At 42.4% G+C, this 17,134-nt stretch overlaps 1 long non-coding RNA gene across 1 annotated transcript; it reads right to left on the reverse strand.

Annotated features, from left to right (window-relative positions):
* Window positions 1-2,790: 2,790 nt before the first annotated feature.
* Window positions 2,791-14,891, reverse strand: LOC129458436 (uncharacterized). The gene is made up of 3 exons (XR_010114671.1): window positions 14,773-14,891; window positions 6,167-6,219; window positions 2,791-3,508 (listed from the first exon to the last, which is right to left on the reverse strand). It is a non-coding gene; the product is annotated as an uncharacterized lncRNA (long non-coding RNA).
* Between the last annotated feature and the right edge of the window lie 2,243 nt (window positions 14,892-17,134).

Consider the following 17,134-nt stretch of genomic DNA (forward strand, 5'->3'; position numbering starts at 1 on the left):
TTTTCCTCATGAGACTGAATTTCTTGTGGGCCTTAATCTCTTTGTCACTAAAAGATTTAGTTGTTTCTTATGCTAGAAACACCAGCACCCCAGAAGCCCGTTGGAATCACTCACCCCTATTCCCCAAATAGTTATTACTCTGACTTCTAATAGCATAGATTAGTTTTGACTATTTTGTACTTTATATAAATGAAATGATACCGTTTTTACCTTTAGGCACTTCTAATATTCTGCCTGGATTGTGGTATTTTATAAATTTTGTGTGTGTTTTCAATGATGAGAATGCAAGCTCCTTTATGTAACTTCTTGGTAGAAAAAAGCAGAATCTGGAACAGTGCCTTCAACAGAATACATTAAACTGAATGCTCCTAAACCTATTCAATTCAGCCAAGCTGGTGGAGATGCAGACTTGAGACCTTACCATGAACTCGTCGGAGGATGGGGATCTAGTTTTCTATTCTAGTCTCCTTTCCTAGACACCACTCTGTGTGTGTGTGTGTGTGTGTGTGTGTATGCACATGTGTGCATAGAATTATTCTGAGTCAATTCATCACTGCCTAATTTAACCAACATTTCTGAAAATATGCATGATAATAAAAAATAAGGGATTTTTCCCCCATCCTAATAGTATTAATGAAGGATTCATCAGACTGGAGTTAACTTACAGCTGACTTTGGGGATTTATCTGAAACACTATTTTTAGCCTTGTAGCTTCCTTCTGGTGACTTTATTAATTGATCAGATAAGAGTATCACGGGGCCCTACTAGTGATGATGGGACTAGTGGGTTGTTTTCCTCTCCAATCTAGGAAACAGCTGCCACGACACCGTGAAAAGATCCTTACACCCATTTCCTGTGCTGTTTTTCCTTTGTGTTTGTTTGTCTGACATATTACCACCATTAATGCTTACCAGAAGCTAGGCAAATCTTTTGTCGAAAACCAAGGTGCAACTCTACAGAGAAGATTTTTCTGGATCACTTACTTTCATTTTGAGCCTTTTTAGAAGCCTTTTTAGAAGGCTTTTGAATTCCCGGTATTCTGGTAGGCATTGGCTTCTGCTGTGCACTCAGCACCACAGCAAATGGGTTGTTCTGAGGTAAGGAAAGAAGCCCTTGAAATGTGGCTTCTTAATGGAGCCATTCTGCGAAGGATTGACCTGACAAACAACTCCGATGTATTCACTGCGGATGTTCATTTCTAAACAGCCACAGACAATTCCTGCAGAGTCATGGTAGTGCAAGCTGCTTCAAGTACATTGAGGGAGTGGGAAGACAGTGGTTGAATAATACGGGAGCTCCAGCTGAGAGATGCCTGTGGTACAGCTCTAGATTGCGGTGGGCAGAGCTTCAGATCTGTTGAGTTTGAGAGTCATAGCCAAGATTTCCTGCTCACTGCTTCTATTGTTATTTCCATTGTTAGTTGCTGGCATCTCATATCCTAGATCATTAATCCATCCGCTGGCTCCCTATTGCTAATCCCTTATAGGCAAGACGTTGAGACTGTCCCTTCAAGATTCACAGGGTCATTTCTGGGCCTCTCCTCCACTTTTTCTACACACTGATACTCTTTCCTATAGAGCGATAGAGCATAAACATGCCCTTAAGCAAGAGTGCTAATCAACCAAGCAGCACTGCCGGCGAGTTGGTTCATATTTTGTTCCTTCCATTTGGTTCCAGCTGTGCTCTTCCTGTTTTACCAACTAGGTGAATGGGAGAGGTGCGAGGCATGGTGAGCCCAGCGACAGGTATAGAAACACCTTGTCTCTTCATTTGCTTTTGTTGTGAAGGTGACCATCAGGGGGACTGTGTACAGTGCCAAAGAGTGGCCTGTCCGTCTCCCTGAGTTATGACGGCAGCGAATAACAAAGTCTCCATGTGGACACAAGGGCCTTCTACAGTTTAAACCAAGACAATGGGAAAGTATGTTTTCTTGGCCCTTTGCAGGAAATCCTGCCCAACACACGAAAGAATGGAGCATTTCCCGGACCGTGGGCTGCCCAGGCCTGGCTCTCTAGGGTGGGCTTGAGCAAACCTGGTAAAAGATGCTTATGCTCTTACTGAATAAGAAAACCCAGCAACATCACCCATGCCCAGAGGTGCTAACGTTCAGCAAAGCCCCAACATGAATTAGCTGGAACATACAAAAAATGGTATGTATGATTCAAAATAGACCAAAGGAGAGATATACATCTGACCTTGACTTTGCCCATTTTCTCTGCTTAGTTTTCAGCATGTTGCAAAAATGCCTCTCCACCAAGAAAAACAGGAGAAGATACTACTTGGAAAGAAAGGAAAGTGAGATCTGTCTCATGACATTAGAAACAGATGATTGCTCAATATCTTTATTCTGAAAGCCATGGCTTCTAAATTTTTTTTTAAAACTGCAAGCTACAATTGTTTTCCCTGGGTCCTGCCACGGAAGTCACAGGGTAAATAAGGCACAGCCATCCTTCCCTTTGCTGGTGGCCCTCTCGGATGGTGACATGTCGTAGCAGCAATGGTGCCTCTGAACAAAAATAATGAGGGAAACATCTGTCTCCTGCTACGCTCTTTTCCAGGCAAATGGCACTTAAGATTCTTATTTTAGACTTGTAAGTGCTCCCACAAAAAAGCAGCTTCGGTGTTAACTGCATCTCCTTCTTTCTTTGAATCTGTTGATCACTTTTTCCTTTGCTTGTATTTTAAGACAGTTTAAAAACAAAGATGACAACAAGATGCATGCATGTCTCTGGTACTGTGGGATTAAGAAAAAAAAGAGGTGAAGAACACAGTAGAATCATGTCATGTGAGTGCAGATAATTCTTCTGTCCTTGTTAAAAGAAATTGGGATAGGCAATGTTTTGGAAATGTTTATACCTAATATATTGTAGAGGCTTGAAAATTACCAAGTGAACCAGATCATGAATGAAATAGTGTTGCTAGCGGTGCTCTCTTGTAGTCAGAGACCATAGTCCAAATATTGAGGAGGACCTACTCTTGTCTGTTCCTCTCTCTCTCTCTCTTTCTCTCGCTCTCCTGCTCTTTCTCTGTCTTCTCACACATACACACCCTGGCCCCTACACAACTACGACTCACTTTCATCAGGAATTCGGATAATGTCCCCGAGATTAAAAAACGAGTTGTGAACTGGCATCTCTGAAGCAGCGAGCTGGAAACACAGGCTTCGTGCTTTCCCACTGGGATATTTAGAAGAGCATATGCATAAAGTGATACCATTTTTTGTTTATTTTGGCTTGCATACAACTAAGACATTTTAGAGCTGGAAGGAACTTCAAAAACGAAGCAGTTCCACCCCTCGGTTTTTCTAATGAGGGAACCGAGGCTCCGCGAAATGCCTCCGTGTGGCCGAGGTGGCAGCGGGGCGCTGGATTCTCACGTCTGGCCTCTCCAGCCCTCTCTTCCCAAGGTCTCTCCGCTCTCTCTGGCTTTTCTTCTCCACCTCCTCAAGCATTTCAGATCGACTTCCTCCTCCACGCCGCTCACGACCTCTTCCCAAAGCATTCTGCTGCTGTTATTTGGAAAATAACGAACACAGAAGCAATGTGTTTCTGCGGATATTTTAGTGCTCGCGGACTTGCGGCATCTGACCAGCCTGAGCAGAGCACTGTGTGCGCGCATCCCGTAGAGTGGGGAGGGCACGCGCATCACAGTCTCCTCAGCACCACCTCCTTCGCTACCCTTCTTCAGTATTTGTAAACAAATGTGTTTCTGAAATTTTGTCATGACTTTTAGAAGTTAATTTAGGATAACCATTTAACGAGATTTAAGATTGCCTAAAAGGAAGACAGAAGAGTAAACCTATATAAGTTCAAGTTTATTCTGAAAAAGTTTTTGGTTAATATTACAAGTTGATGTTCTATCCATCCATCCATCCATCCATCCATCCACCCATCCATCCATCCATCCATCTATCCATCCATCCATCCATTTATCCACCCATCCATCCTCCATCATTGTCCACTTACCCCATCCATCCACCCATCTATCTATTCATCCAACAAGTTTTATTCAACCAACGTCTCATTCAAAAACATTTTCTGCATGCATCGTAAGTGCCAGTTATTGTGTGCACAATAAGTTACATAAACACAGTCTAGCGGGGAGATAGAAAAGTATGAATAATGAGGCCGGGAGCAGTGGCTCATGCCTATAATCCCAGCACTTTGGAAGACTGAGGTGGGTAGATCACCTGAGGTCAGGAGTTCGAGACCAGCCTGGCCAACATGGCAAAACCCTGTCTCTATTAAAAATACAAAAATTAGCCGGGCCTGGTGGTGCATGCTTGTAATCCCAGCTACTCAGTGGGGCTAAGGCAGGAGAATTGCTTGAACCCGGGAGGCGGAGGTTGCAGTGAGCCAAGATCACGCCACTGCACTCCAGCCTGGGCAACAGAGAGAGACTCCGTCAAAAAAAAAAAAAAGAAAAGAAAAAAAAGAAAGAAAAGTATGAGTAATGATTATACAATGGGATGGTTGATATGTAGTGTACACATGGATACAACATAATGTGCTGTTGATAGAGATTTGTGCAAGGCTTTTGACTGAACAATATAAAAGCCACAACAATGAGTAACAAATATTTCCTGCCAATTAGGAGTTTTAATTAATAGAAAAGATGAGACATGTACACAAAAAACTCTAATACAAGATAAAATGTAATGTCATTTGCTCTGAATTTCTCTGTAATTTATAGCATTTTAAAACTTGGGGACAGAAACTCCATGTATAAATATAAGAAAAGATATGAAAGTGGTTGTTGTTATTTTGGAATAGGATGGAAAGAGATCTTGAGGGTCAGAGTGTCTCATGGGTTAAAGATAATAATTAGCAAAGAGTGCTACAGTTTAAACAAAGAACCTTGTGTGCCTAAGCAAATATAAACTGTTCAGCTAATACAAACTGTGAGAGAATCAGTAGCATCTAGACCAGAGTTGGTCTTCATGACTTAAGGGAAAATTGGAAGAAACAGAGACATTTGATCTCACAAATGAAAATGAAGGCTGGGCGCGGTGGCTCACTCCTGTAATCCCAGCACTTTGGGAGGCTGAGGCAGGTGGATCTCTTGAGCTCTGGAGTTCAAGACCAGCCTGGCCAACATGGTGAAACTCCATCTCTACTAAATATACAAAAAATTCTCCAGGCGTGGTAGCGCACACCTGGAGTCCCAGCCACTTGGGGGGCTGTGGCATGAGAATCACTTGAACCCAGAAGGCGGAGGTTGCAGTGATCTGAGATCACGTCACTGCACTCCAGCCTGGGTGACAGAGGAAGACTGTCTCAAAACAAAACAAAACAAAACAAAACAAACAAACAAACAAAAACAAAGAGAGGGTTACTAATAAAGAAAAGCTTAAAAAACATCTTATTTCACCAGATGAAGAAAAGATGGATATATTCTGATTTCATGCCATAGAGACTTGAGCGAGACTGTTCCTGACACTAACTCCTGCCATACTCTTGCAGCCTTCAAGAGGAGGAGGGCCGTCACCAAGCCATCTGGTTTGGATGCCAGAGACTGACTTCCTAGGAGACTTTCTGCTCTCATTTTCTTTGGTGTTATCAAATGCGATGTTGAGCCTTCTGTTAATTGTTTTGCACTTCATCAAGTCACAAAAAGGAGATCTATTATCTCCATAATGATGGGAAAAATTCCATAAGAGGTGAAGCGTTCAGAACCTGTAGATGTAAACCTAATTCTTTTGTTTAGCTGGGCACCAAGTTGTTACTCAAAACCCCTGCCTTTTTGATGTCTTCTGCCCATGAGGCCCATCTGAAAATGAGAAAAGCGTTTTCTGTATGTTTTCTTCTGATGTTTCTTGGAAGTGTTTTCTCTCTCAGCTCAGGGCTTTACTAAGTGACATCTCCCTTCTTGCTTTGGTTTTATTGACTTATCTATACATTTCTGATGCCTCGTCTGGCTTCCTTAATTCCAAACCCTAATGTTCATTTAATTTTGGATATTTTTAAAGGAGTTTCCAGGCAGCTAGGTTTGCCTTTTTCTCATGCTGAGACTGACCTTTCTGATGCCTTTATCACATTTTCTTGAAGTAGATTTAGCTACTCTGGTATTATTTGCCAGTGAAACCAAAGCACTATGCAAAAGCCTTCCTCTTTCCCTGTCTCCTGTCTTAAAATGGGTCATCAAGAATTTTGAATTAATCACTTACTCATCATTTAGGAGATTGAATGCTCTCTCTGCCATTTTCTTCAAGTCCTTTTTCTGAAATAAATTAATAAAAATAAAAGCAACAATTCGATTAGGAAAACATAAATTCTTGTCAGTCAAGTCACACTACAACTAAAAATCCTAATAACCACTTTTCACATTCCACATAGCCTAATTTTTACATTTTAATTGATTGATTTTTAAATGTTTGTTTTTTTTTTTTAATTTTGGCCTACAGTCAATTCTCTAAGCGAACACTCTATTCCAAATTGTGTTAAGATAGTGGCTTGACAGGAAGAAAAAATAAAATTTCTAACTGGGACTTAAAACCATTTCAAATTATTTTCAATAATTTAGCCCTACCTAAGGCATTAAAGATCACAGCATCAAGAGTTGTGAAATATCAAAAGAGGTACAATTTTAAAAATATGTACATTGCCATGATGAAACAGTAGAAGATGAGTGATAAAGACACTGCTTAAAAAATGGAACCTGATCTCCACATACGGAAATATCTGAATTGAGCAAAACTATTCTTAAGCTGAGCTCATTGGTTATTTAAGGACTCACGAATAGATCCATGAATAAAATCCACCTGTGGTGGTTTTAAAACATGGCTGCAAACTCTTTGGCACTCTTCCATTGAGAGGTGAAATCTCATTCCCCTCCCTTGAAGATGGGCTGGCTTTACTGACTAGCTTCTAACAAAGAAAGCATGACAGAAGGGATGCTGAGTGACTCGTGAGGGTCATTAGAAGGTCGATACAACTTCTATCTAGCTCGCTCGCTCTTTCCCAGGATGCCCGCCCTTGGAACCCAACAGTCATAAGGTAAGGAAGCCCAAGCCACATGGAGATACCACATGTCAGCGATCTGGCCAATAGCTGAGGTCCCAGCTGTTTGAAAATGTACCTGCGATCTCTTTGAATGAAGTGTGGTAAGACACATAGACACAGAAATGACTCTTTTGAAGGAAGACATTTTTACCCTCACAGATCCCTGGAAACAGAAGGCACATCACACCATGGGGGATCATACAGGGAAGCGCTAAGGATGGTCAGGAGGCAGAGAGAATGAGGGGAAAATGTGGGCAAGAGTCTTTATTGTAGTTTCTGTGGGAAGGAAAAGAAAGGCAGGCTGAGCGGGTTTAGGATTGGCTTGAGTAATTTCGGTGGTCTCTAGAATATAGGGGTAGTCTCTAGTTGTCTGTTCGCTGAGCAGATAGGTAAGTGGCCTAAGCTGGAAAAGCTCAATAAATGAGGTGGTTGGGGTACAGGGCTCTGGACTGGCTGGGATACAGGGCTCTGAATTGGTTGGTTTGCATATGAAAGTCATTCATTATCTCTATGAATCAGCTAGCCCTGAGAGGGGAAGTCCCTCTAGTGCCAGCAAGACCCTTGCTGTCCAAGTACCAGGATAAAAGATATGCTTAATATACCAGCTGACCATCAGCCTCAACTGCCCGACATGAGAGTGAGCAAGGCTTTGAGTAGACTCCAGCCTCAGTCACTGTAATCTGACTACAGCCACTTGAGAGACCCTGAGTGAGAACTGTCAGATTGAACTATGTCTGCCTCCCAAACCCAGGATAGACAATAACAACAACAATAATGATGAATGGTCACTTTTGGTGCTTTATGCCACAAGTGGGTGGCTTGTTATGCAGCAATGGGTAACTGGAACACCTTCTGTTTAAGGAATTGACATTGCATAAATCACTTTTACGTGCTAATACTTACACTTTCAACATTTAGAAAAATTGTAGGTAATATGGTTTACATTATACATTCTCACATATAAGTCATTTTCCATATGATATCCTTTTAACAGCTTAATTATGGCATTTCTGGAATGTTTTAAGCACATAGATTGTCCTTTAAACCATAACGTCTATTTTGAAGCAAATTACTCTCATCAGTTACTATATACAAATAAAGATGTTCATTTTAGCTAAGAGCCATTGAAGATGAGAACATGGCTGCTTGAAGACACTAACATTATGGGGCAAAAACTGATTGGGCTCCTATCTAGAGAGCATTCATAAAATTGTTTTTGCTTGTACCTAAGAGGCTATTGCAGTAGCCTTGGAAGAGCAGCAAAGGGGTGCAGGATTTATACCTGGGCTTGCCCAAATTGGTGAGGCTGAGCTCTGTCCCTCATTAACTATTTATTCACTTTCATAAAGAGCAATCCCTGTGGCTTTGGGTCCCACTCATCAGCTTGTTTCTGCTCTTAGCCACTCTGCTAGCAGCACAGAAGCTGGCCCTGGAGACGAACTTGCTCAGCTCACCACCCAGGAGGAAGATTCATTCCTGGAGCTGATGCTCATGGGTTGTGTGATGGTCACAAAATAGCAGGTAGTCAGAGGGTCTTCACTCAAGGGGTGCTAACAACCCTTGTTCACCTCACCTGAATCCGGAAGGGCAGCCCCTCTTGCAATAAGAGGAGGGGAAACCACATGCCTTCCCTCTGTCCTCCTCTCTAAGCATCTCTGGATGAGGAGGTCTAACGAAGGCCAGATACTGGATGCTGCAGAGTATGATCCAGGTGTGCCTCCAGCTCCTCTGCCTCCTAGCCTTTCTACAGTCTTTCTCCCACCCCCACTCCAAGTGTCCCTGCCCCAGTATTATCTGGGATTTCTGAAGTTACCTCAGCTTCTGAGACCCAAAATTGTGTTGCTCCAGTGGTGAAAAGTCAGGTGAGAGTTGGGGATTTGGGGACTGTAGAGCTGTGCCTAGAAGCTCTTCTTATTATTATTTATTTTTATTTTTATTTTTATTTTTATTTTTTTTTGCACACAAAACAATAAACATTTTCTGAAAGTACATACAAACAAAAAGATGCATATCAAACATATTAGGAAGGTTGCACATGGGAAGACGGGGAATAGAAATAGGGGGTGGGAATTAAAGAAAATAAATGAGAGAGGGACTTTGTATGGATCAGTGATAATAACTCAATCCTCTATTTGACAAAGAAGAAGGAGAAGGAAGAGGAAGAAAAAGAAAGTGGGATAAAGGATCAGAAAGGGAGGAAAATAGAAAAAAATTAGAGTATGACTCCAGGGTAGACCTGTTCTGTTGTCGCTTGGTTGGTTGGTTGGTTTGTCAGTTGTATTTTTCATATGTTTCACCATGTTGGCCAGCTGGTCTCGAACTCCTAGCCTCAAGTGATCAACCCGCCTCGGCCTCCCAGAGTACTGGGACTACAGGAGTGAGTCACCACATCCAGCCCCGACATTGCTTCTGGCCTCCGTGGTAGACCTCTCAGACGGGGCGGCCGGTCAGAGGCCCTCCCCACATCCCAGACGGGGCAGCCGGGCAGAGGGGCTCCTCACTTCCCGGACGGGGTGGCCAGGCAGAGGCGCTCCTCACATCCCAGACGATGGGTGGCCGGGCAGAGGCACTCCTCACTTCCCAGACGGGGCGGCCGGGTAGAGGGGCTCCTCATTTCCCAGAAGGGGCGGCCGCACAGAGGCGCTCCTCACTTCCCAGACGGGGCGGCCGGGCAGAGGAGCTCCTCACTTCCCAGACAGGGCGGCCGGGCAGAGCCTAGAAGCTCTTCTAATCAAGCCAACCTGGGTACCACCAGCTCAGTGTCCTATGAGGCCACCCTGCTCTGTGGAATTACTCCACTGAGAAGTTCCTGTTCTCCCATCTACCACATGAAAAGACAATCTGCAAAAAAACACAACTCAAAACATTTCAGGAAACATAATTTTAAATGCCACAAGCTAGAGGTTTAAAGCATTGTTTTGCAAATCCTAAAATTCTGACATTAACATTTTAATAAGTTGTTATTCACACATTTTCAAAATAAAGCCTGAAACTGTCCATAGAGGAAATCTCTTTAGAGGCAAAGTAAGCAGTTCTCCTTCAAGTTCACCTAAATGGCCTCAAATGTTTTTACCTTTAAAGACTGCATCATCTTCTAGCCCCAGATCCTAGCGACATAGGAGGTGTTCATTATTGTGTGGATGAATGAGTGAATGGGAGAGAAAAAGATATGGCATCTATAAAAATCAGAGAAGTAACTTATGCACTCAACCAAATAGACCAAGGATGATTGATACTTCTTTTAACACCAAATACTGGAATGAAGAACTATTTGAGACAGGATCTATGCTACTAATTAAATTGACAGCAGTAGCCAATTGTGCCTGAATCTGGCTGCTCTGTGATCAACAACTACCACCCCCCCACCACACACACACAACATCCTGCCAAGTGAATAATCTTCTCGTTAATTCAATTAAGCTGTTCAGAAATTGATGTCTTGTTAGATGCAGGGGCTGGTTTTCTAGAAAGCTTCATGACTTGATTAAATGTGCTCTTTATTCAGAAACAGGTTAGGGTTTAGGTCGAAGGCAAACAAAGAATTTGTTTTTGTTTTTGTTTCAGAGACAGGGTCTTGCTCTGTTGCCCAGGCTGGAATGCAGTGGCGTGATCATGGCTCACTGCGGCCTCAAACTCCTGGGCTCAAGCAATCTTCTTGTCCTGATCTCGTAAGTAGCTGGGACCACAGACGCATGCCACTATGTCCAGCTAATTTTTAAAATTTTTTATAGAGAGGGGAGGTCTCACTATGTTGCCCAGTAGCTGGTCTCAGGCTACCAATCCTCCCACCTAGGCCTCCCAAAATGCTGGGGTTTCAGACGTGAGCCACCACACCCAGCCAGAGTTTTGATGACTACTTTAGTTGCTTCTTGTCACTTAATTTATGATCTCAGCATTGGCTACCTGTAAATAAATTTGAGAATTTTTCTTTCATGCTATTACTGCTATTATGAGCCTATAAATCACCACAGGCTAAAACGCAATCTTCCAAATAATGATTTGTGTCTATATTAAATGCAAATGCAAAGATATATAAATATATTCACAAATAATTCATTTAAATACTCAATAGTGCTATTGAAAAACCTGGACTATAAGTGTGGGCAGAAACCAATGAATGTAACTGTGTTCTGTTGGCTAAGTAAATGCATAGTGAAATGTGGGTTCTACATAAGTATCTTGAAAACCAACACTTTCGAAGAAGGAAGAGAGGGAGCGAATAAATGCAAAGACCCAAACTGTACAATGCCTCTTAGGCTCAACTATATAAGGAGCTGAAATTGCTATTTAATTATTTATATACTATCAGTATCTTTAAAAAATAAAAAGGGTAGTGGTTTCAACAGTTTGTAATGAAAGAATAGGTATAATAAGGTCCCAAACCATTAACAAAAGATTAAAGAAAAAAAAAAATACCCATAGCCAAAAGAGATGGGGAAGAGGAGGTCAAGAAATCCTGTTGGGAACAGCTATACCGTTTTTAGTTATTGTTTTAATGTTCACCTTTGGCATGAAATGACAGTAGAGCAGTGACAAGAAGTGTGTCTTACCTCCATCATTTAATAGCCTTGAGATTTTGGGCAAACTTCTTTAACCTCTGTATGCCTCACTTCCCCCATTTGCAAAACATGGATAAGAATAGTACCTATCTCATTAGAATCCTTAAGACAGTAAGATGCATTAATGTGTATGAAGTGCTTAGAATGGTGCCTGGCACATCATGAGCTCTGTCTGAGTGTTTGTTAAATAAAAATATTTTTTTATTCAATGATATCATTCCCAGAGTAAGCCTGAGAAAAAAATGAATCATAAAACCAATACCAAAGTCTTTTTAACATGTATACAGGCTGTTGAAGAAAGGGAAATGTCGTTCATTTTGGTCACAACTTTGTGAATGTAGAGAAGGAACCATTGACTTCTTGCAAGGCTCTCATTTGAAAAAATGGATACTGAAACCCGTCTATATTAGGCAATCAATTTCTTCTTTTATTTCAATGCAATAGATGTTTGTGAAAGTCATCTCTATTACTATGATGTCAATATTTGACCATGTTTGACCTGTGAAAGAGTGGAGGTTGAAGTGGTTCAATGTCATATTAATGGATCAAGGAGAACGACGTTTGTTGCAAACTAAAACAGCTTTTAAGCTCCCACTTTGCTGAGAGTGGATGCTTCTGGATGTTGAAGACACTAGGTGACTTAGGGGAAGTTGTGAGAAATTTCCTGTGTGTTTGCTCTTCAGTCTTGAATGATGGGACACCATTTCCTTAGATTTAGCCACAAGATTTCCTGGAGTTTCAGAAAAAATAGAATTTTTTTCATCCTTCTCTACTTTATAGGCTCAAGAATGTCAACCCACCCAGGTAGTGAAGGAATAAACTCTGTAAATGATCATCACAGACTTTTTCCAGCTTGACAGACATTTATCGAGTGTCTCCTAAAAGCCTCACCTTAAGAATATAAGCATCATGAATGTCATAAGCATTATGATCAGCAGTAGCATTTGAATTTTAAGTAGGGACCATTTCGTGAGAATCATGTGCCTGTCACTGTGCTCGGTGTTTCACAGGCATTTATTTCCTCTCTGAAATCCCTGGGAAGTAGGATCCTTGCCTTTAAGGAGTTGAGAACCCAGAGTGGGAAACACACAAACAGCTCTAATGTCATGGGATGAGCTGTCTCCCCGTCCGCTCCTCCAGGCAGATGTCCCCCATGATGCATCTGAACTTATGCCCAGCTGCTTCTAAAGGCTGCTCTGGCTGCACTCAGTGCCTCTTCTCCAGAGCAAGTCACCTCCCATGCTAGAGCAGGAGCTGATGCTTTATTGTGAGTCAGGGGGCAGCATGGAAACACTGAGAGGGAAGGCAGCCTCCCAGGGGGCTGTAAAGAATGTGCAGTACAAGGGCTGGGTGTGGTGGCTCACACCTGTAATCCTAGCACTTTGGGAAGCCAAGGCAGGAGGATCACCTGAGCCCCAGAGTTCAAGACCAGCCTGGGCAATATGGTGAAACCCTGTCCCTGCCAAAAATATAAAAATTAGAGCAGTATGGTGGCTTGCACCTCTAGTCCCAGCTACTTGGGAGGCTGAGGTGGGAGGATGGTTTGAGCCCAGAAGGCAGAGGTTGCAGTGACATAAGATGAGGCCATTGCATTCCAGCCTGGGTGACAGAGCCATGCCCTGTCTCAAAAAAAGAAAGAAAGAAGAAAGAAAGAAAGAAAAGGAAAGAAAGAAAGAAAGAAAAGAGAAAGAAAGAAAGAAGAAAGAAAGAAAGAAAGAAAGAAAGAAAGAAAGAAAGAAAGAAAGAAAGAAAGGAAGGAAGGAAGGAAGAAAGAAAGAAAGGGCAATACATGTAACAAACGTGCACCTGTGCCTCCTGAATCTAAAATGAAAGTTGAAATTGTTTTAAAAAAATGTGTAATAAATCCAGGTCTCCCTGGTAGGATGGTAAATAAAAAGTAAAAACCCTCTACATCTGAGCAGTAGCATTAGGGCTGTCACTTATCAATGCCAACCCTGTGCTAAGGGCTCTGCACGTACTTATGGGATCCATCTTCACAGCAATGCTCGGATGTAGGTACTATTGTCTCTATCTTATTTATTTGTTTATTTTATTATTATTATTATTATTATTTTCAGAGAAAGGGTCTTACTCTGTCACCTAGGCTGGAGTGCAGTAATGTGATCATAGCTCATCGCAGCCTTGAACTTCTGGACTCAAGAGATCCTCCCATCTCAGCCTCCTGAGTAGCTGGGACCACAGGCATGCACCACCACTCCTGACTTAATTTTTTACTTTTTAATAGGGATTTCGTCTCTATATGTTGCCCAGGCTGGCCGTGAACTCCTGAGCTCAAGTGATCTTCCCACCTCAGCCTCCCAAAGCTCTGGGATTACAGGCATGAGCCACGGTGCCCAGCCATCCTTTATTTTATTGATGGAGAAAATGAGCCATAGGGCAGTTACTGTCACAGCTGCGTGGGAGGTTTGAACCCAGGTCTGTCTGGGTCTACGTCCCATGGTGTTCTTAAGACATTGAGCCCGCCTAGCCTGGGCACAGCTTTGATTTCTGCCTCTCTCTGTCTCCAACCTTCCCATTCTCTTCCCCACTCTTCAGTCTCCCCCTTGTGATTTCAGCCTATCCCTGGCATCCAATGGTAACTGCAGCCAGGGCCCTGCCCTGCCAGAGATGCCCCAGAGTAGAGGAATAAGATGAGGTTTTATCTAAAACAGGGACGAGGCATTTATGCAAAGGATCTAACAAAACATTAGACAGATTCATGCCTTGGAAGCCTTCCCCATCCTCTAAGGAGAAGGTGACAGAGCTCTGAGGAACCCTCATCCATCAGTTCAACAGCAACATGTTGCTAATATTTGCCAGCTGTGTGACCAGTCCCCCCTCTTACAGATGTGGACACTGAAGCAGGATGAACGTTAAGAGGCTCACCCTGGGGTCACACACAGCACAGCAGGGATTAAAATCCACAGACTGAATTTCTAGCCTATTGCTTGCCCTGCCAGGTTACCGTCCACGCTGTCAGGAATGGATGGCTAGCTGCCTCATGTGATTGAGTGTAAATGAACTTTTCTTGCTCCCGATTCACCATTCTCAGGGACGGCAGTGCAGGGAGCCTGGACTGCGCACTTGCCTCCAGGGTACACAGAGGGAAACTCATGGGAAAGAGACAGACTCCAGAAGCCGACTTCAAGATCAGGGATCACTCCTTAAAAACACAGCAGGCGGTGTGAGTTTCCTGTGCTTTGCTTACTTACCAAATGATCTTCAGAACTTCCGATTTCCTCAGGAGGGTTAGAGACAGCAGGTAGGGATTCCAGGTTGATACGCTCTTCTTAGATGGCCCTGTGTCCTGAAATTCTGTGCTGTACAAATGGGAACCACGCCCACTGTCTTGAGGCCAGTGCTTTGACATTTTAAAACCCACCTCCTCTTCACTATGACTAAACAAAGATATATATATACATGTAACGTGAAAGCGAACCAAGTGCCGTATCTCTGGAAAGCCCACACTTCTGAGAAAATGGCAAATAGGCCTCCTTTCTCTTTTCACTGAGAATGTGGAGAGTGAGGAACATCAGAAATTCTGAGTTTTGTTTGCTTTCCCACAAGGCCAGTGGGGACAGCTGTCGGTTTTAATTCACATCTTGGCCCAGATAAATATTTTCTCTATGGAAAGTACAACCAGAATTTTCCAGAAGTTTCACATTGGATATGTGCTTTCCCGTGGTCAGGCCTCCTTGCCCCCCAGAGAATGGCTCCTGTGCGGATAGCTCCATCTGGAACAGGAATAGCCTTCAAGAAGCACCAAATTGAGGGTACAAAGGAGTTCAGGGACCCCCTTGTGTGCCCTGGTTCCGCTTGGTGGCCCACTTACTTCCTGTTTCTAAAAGGAGGCTCCAAAATACCAGGGGTCTCACAACCTGATGCAGCTACTGATTTCAGATTCCGATTTACTCTTAAGATTTGTAATTATGTCTGAATATGTTTTATGGAATTTGTCATTGGCTTATGTCTACTTAATTTAAAAAGCCCATAGCCCCTTGTTCTTGTCTTATGTGAAGTAACAGTACTGTTTCAATGAATTCTGATGAGGTCAGTTACTTTAGAAGGCCAGGAATTACGGGCAGAGCAGACGCCCCAAGGATCCTTCTCTCATGGGCCATAAAATTGTCAGAAACACAAAAATACTAAAGCACAATATTAACATGATCATAAATAAAGATTCAAAGATGATTGTGATAAAGAACAGAATGCCTTATAGGAACTTTTGCAGTCCCTATAAATCAGAGCATCATAAAATCATAATCTGGCAATAAACGTGAGAGGCCACATTCACTCCGAGGTTAGAAGTCACATGTCCCTTGTGATATCAAACCTGACTATAATTTGTATTTTTAAAATGCTACTATAAATCAGAGCATCATAAACCTGGCAGTAAACTTGAGGAGCCAGTTTACATGTGCGACTAGGAGTCAGAATTCCCCAGCAATAGAAAAAAGTTATTTTTTTTATAATTTATATTTTTTAAACATAATATCCAAAGTAATTATTACACTGAATGTATTTGACAAATGTCTACATGAAACATTAGAGTTAAATTACTCATCAGCCTTACATTATAATACCATTTAAAATGTTTCAGACTTAGTTGACTTTTAATCATTTGGTTGACATAATTCACAAAGGAATTATTTTTCTTCTTATTGTTTTGAGAGCTGCTCATAACATTTGAAGAGATGTGTAGAATCTAAGGTCTAAAGTCTGCACTCCCCTGACCACCTTCCTCCTATTTGTAGCTTTTAAACTGACACCCTTGCCTACATTTTAGAAGATTCTTTTTTAAAAAAGAGAGAGAGATGAGAAGAGATTTACTAAGGAAATTGGCTGTCATGAGTATGGAGGCTGAGAAGTCCCACCACAGACCGTGTGCAGCTGGAGACCCTGGGATGCTCGGTTCATGGCTCAATACAAGACTGAAAGTGTCAGAACCAGGGAAGCTGATGGCGTAACTCAGTCTGAGGCCAAACGGTGAGAATCTGGGGTGGCTGGTGTGAGTTCTGGAGTCCAAAAGCTGAAGAGCCTGGAGTTCTGATGTCCAAGGACTCTTAGATGCTGGACCCTGTACTAGGCTACCAGGGATGTATCAGTGAACAGGACAGACATGGTTCTAGTTCTCGTAGAGTAGGAAAGATATTTTCCAAGTAATTACACAAATAATTACCTAATTGCAAATCTGTATGTATGATTTAAGGAAGACGCACAGGGCACTGTGAGAATGCAGGAAAGGGCACCCTCACTAAGCCTGAGGAAGCAGAGAGAAGTGACTTCGAAGCTAAAGGAGATGACCTGCAAAAGGAGTGTGAACACAGCTGGCTCCTGAATGTTCCTTAGAAAATGACAACTTTTTCCTCCTACCCAACCCTAATACAGCTGTCATTCAGAACTTTCTGTTCTCACTTCAAGCAACAACATAGAATATCTACCTACAGATACTTGTTTAAAAATTCAGTCAAAACTTGAGCACTTTTGAAACTTGATGAAGGCGTCAGCTTTTGAAAAATACTTATTTTCTCTACCTGTCAATCTATCACCCTTTGTCCCACTCATTTGTGTATA

This window comes from Symphalangus syndactylus, chromosome 19 (assembly GCF_028878055.3).
Source record: "Symphalangus syndactylus isolate Jambi chromosome 19, NHGRI_mSymSyn1-v2.1_pri, whole genome shotgun sequence".
NCBI lineage: Eukaryota > Metazoa > Chordata > Mammalia > Primates > Hylobatidae > Symphalangus > Symphalangus syndactylus.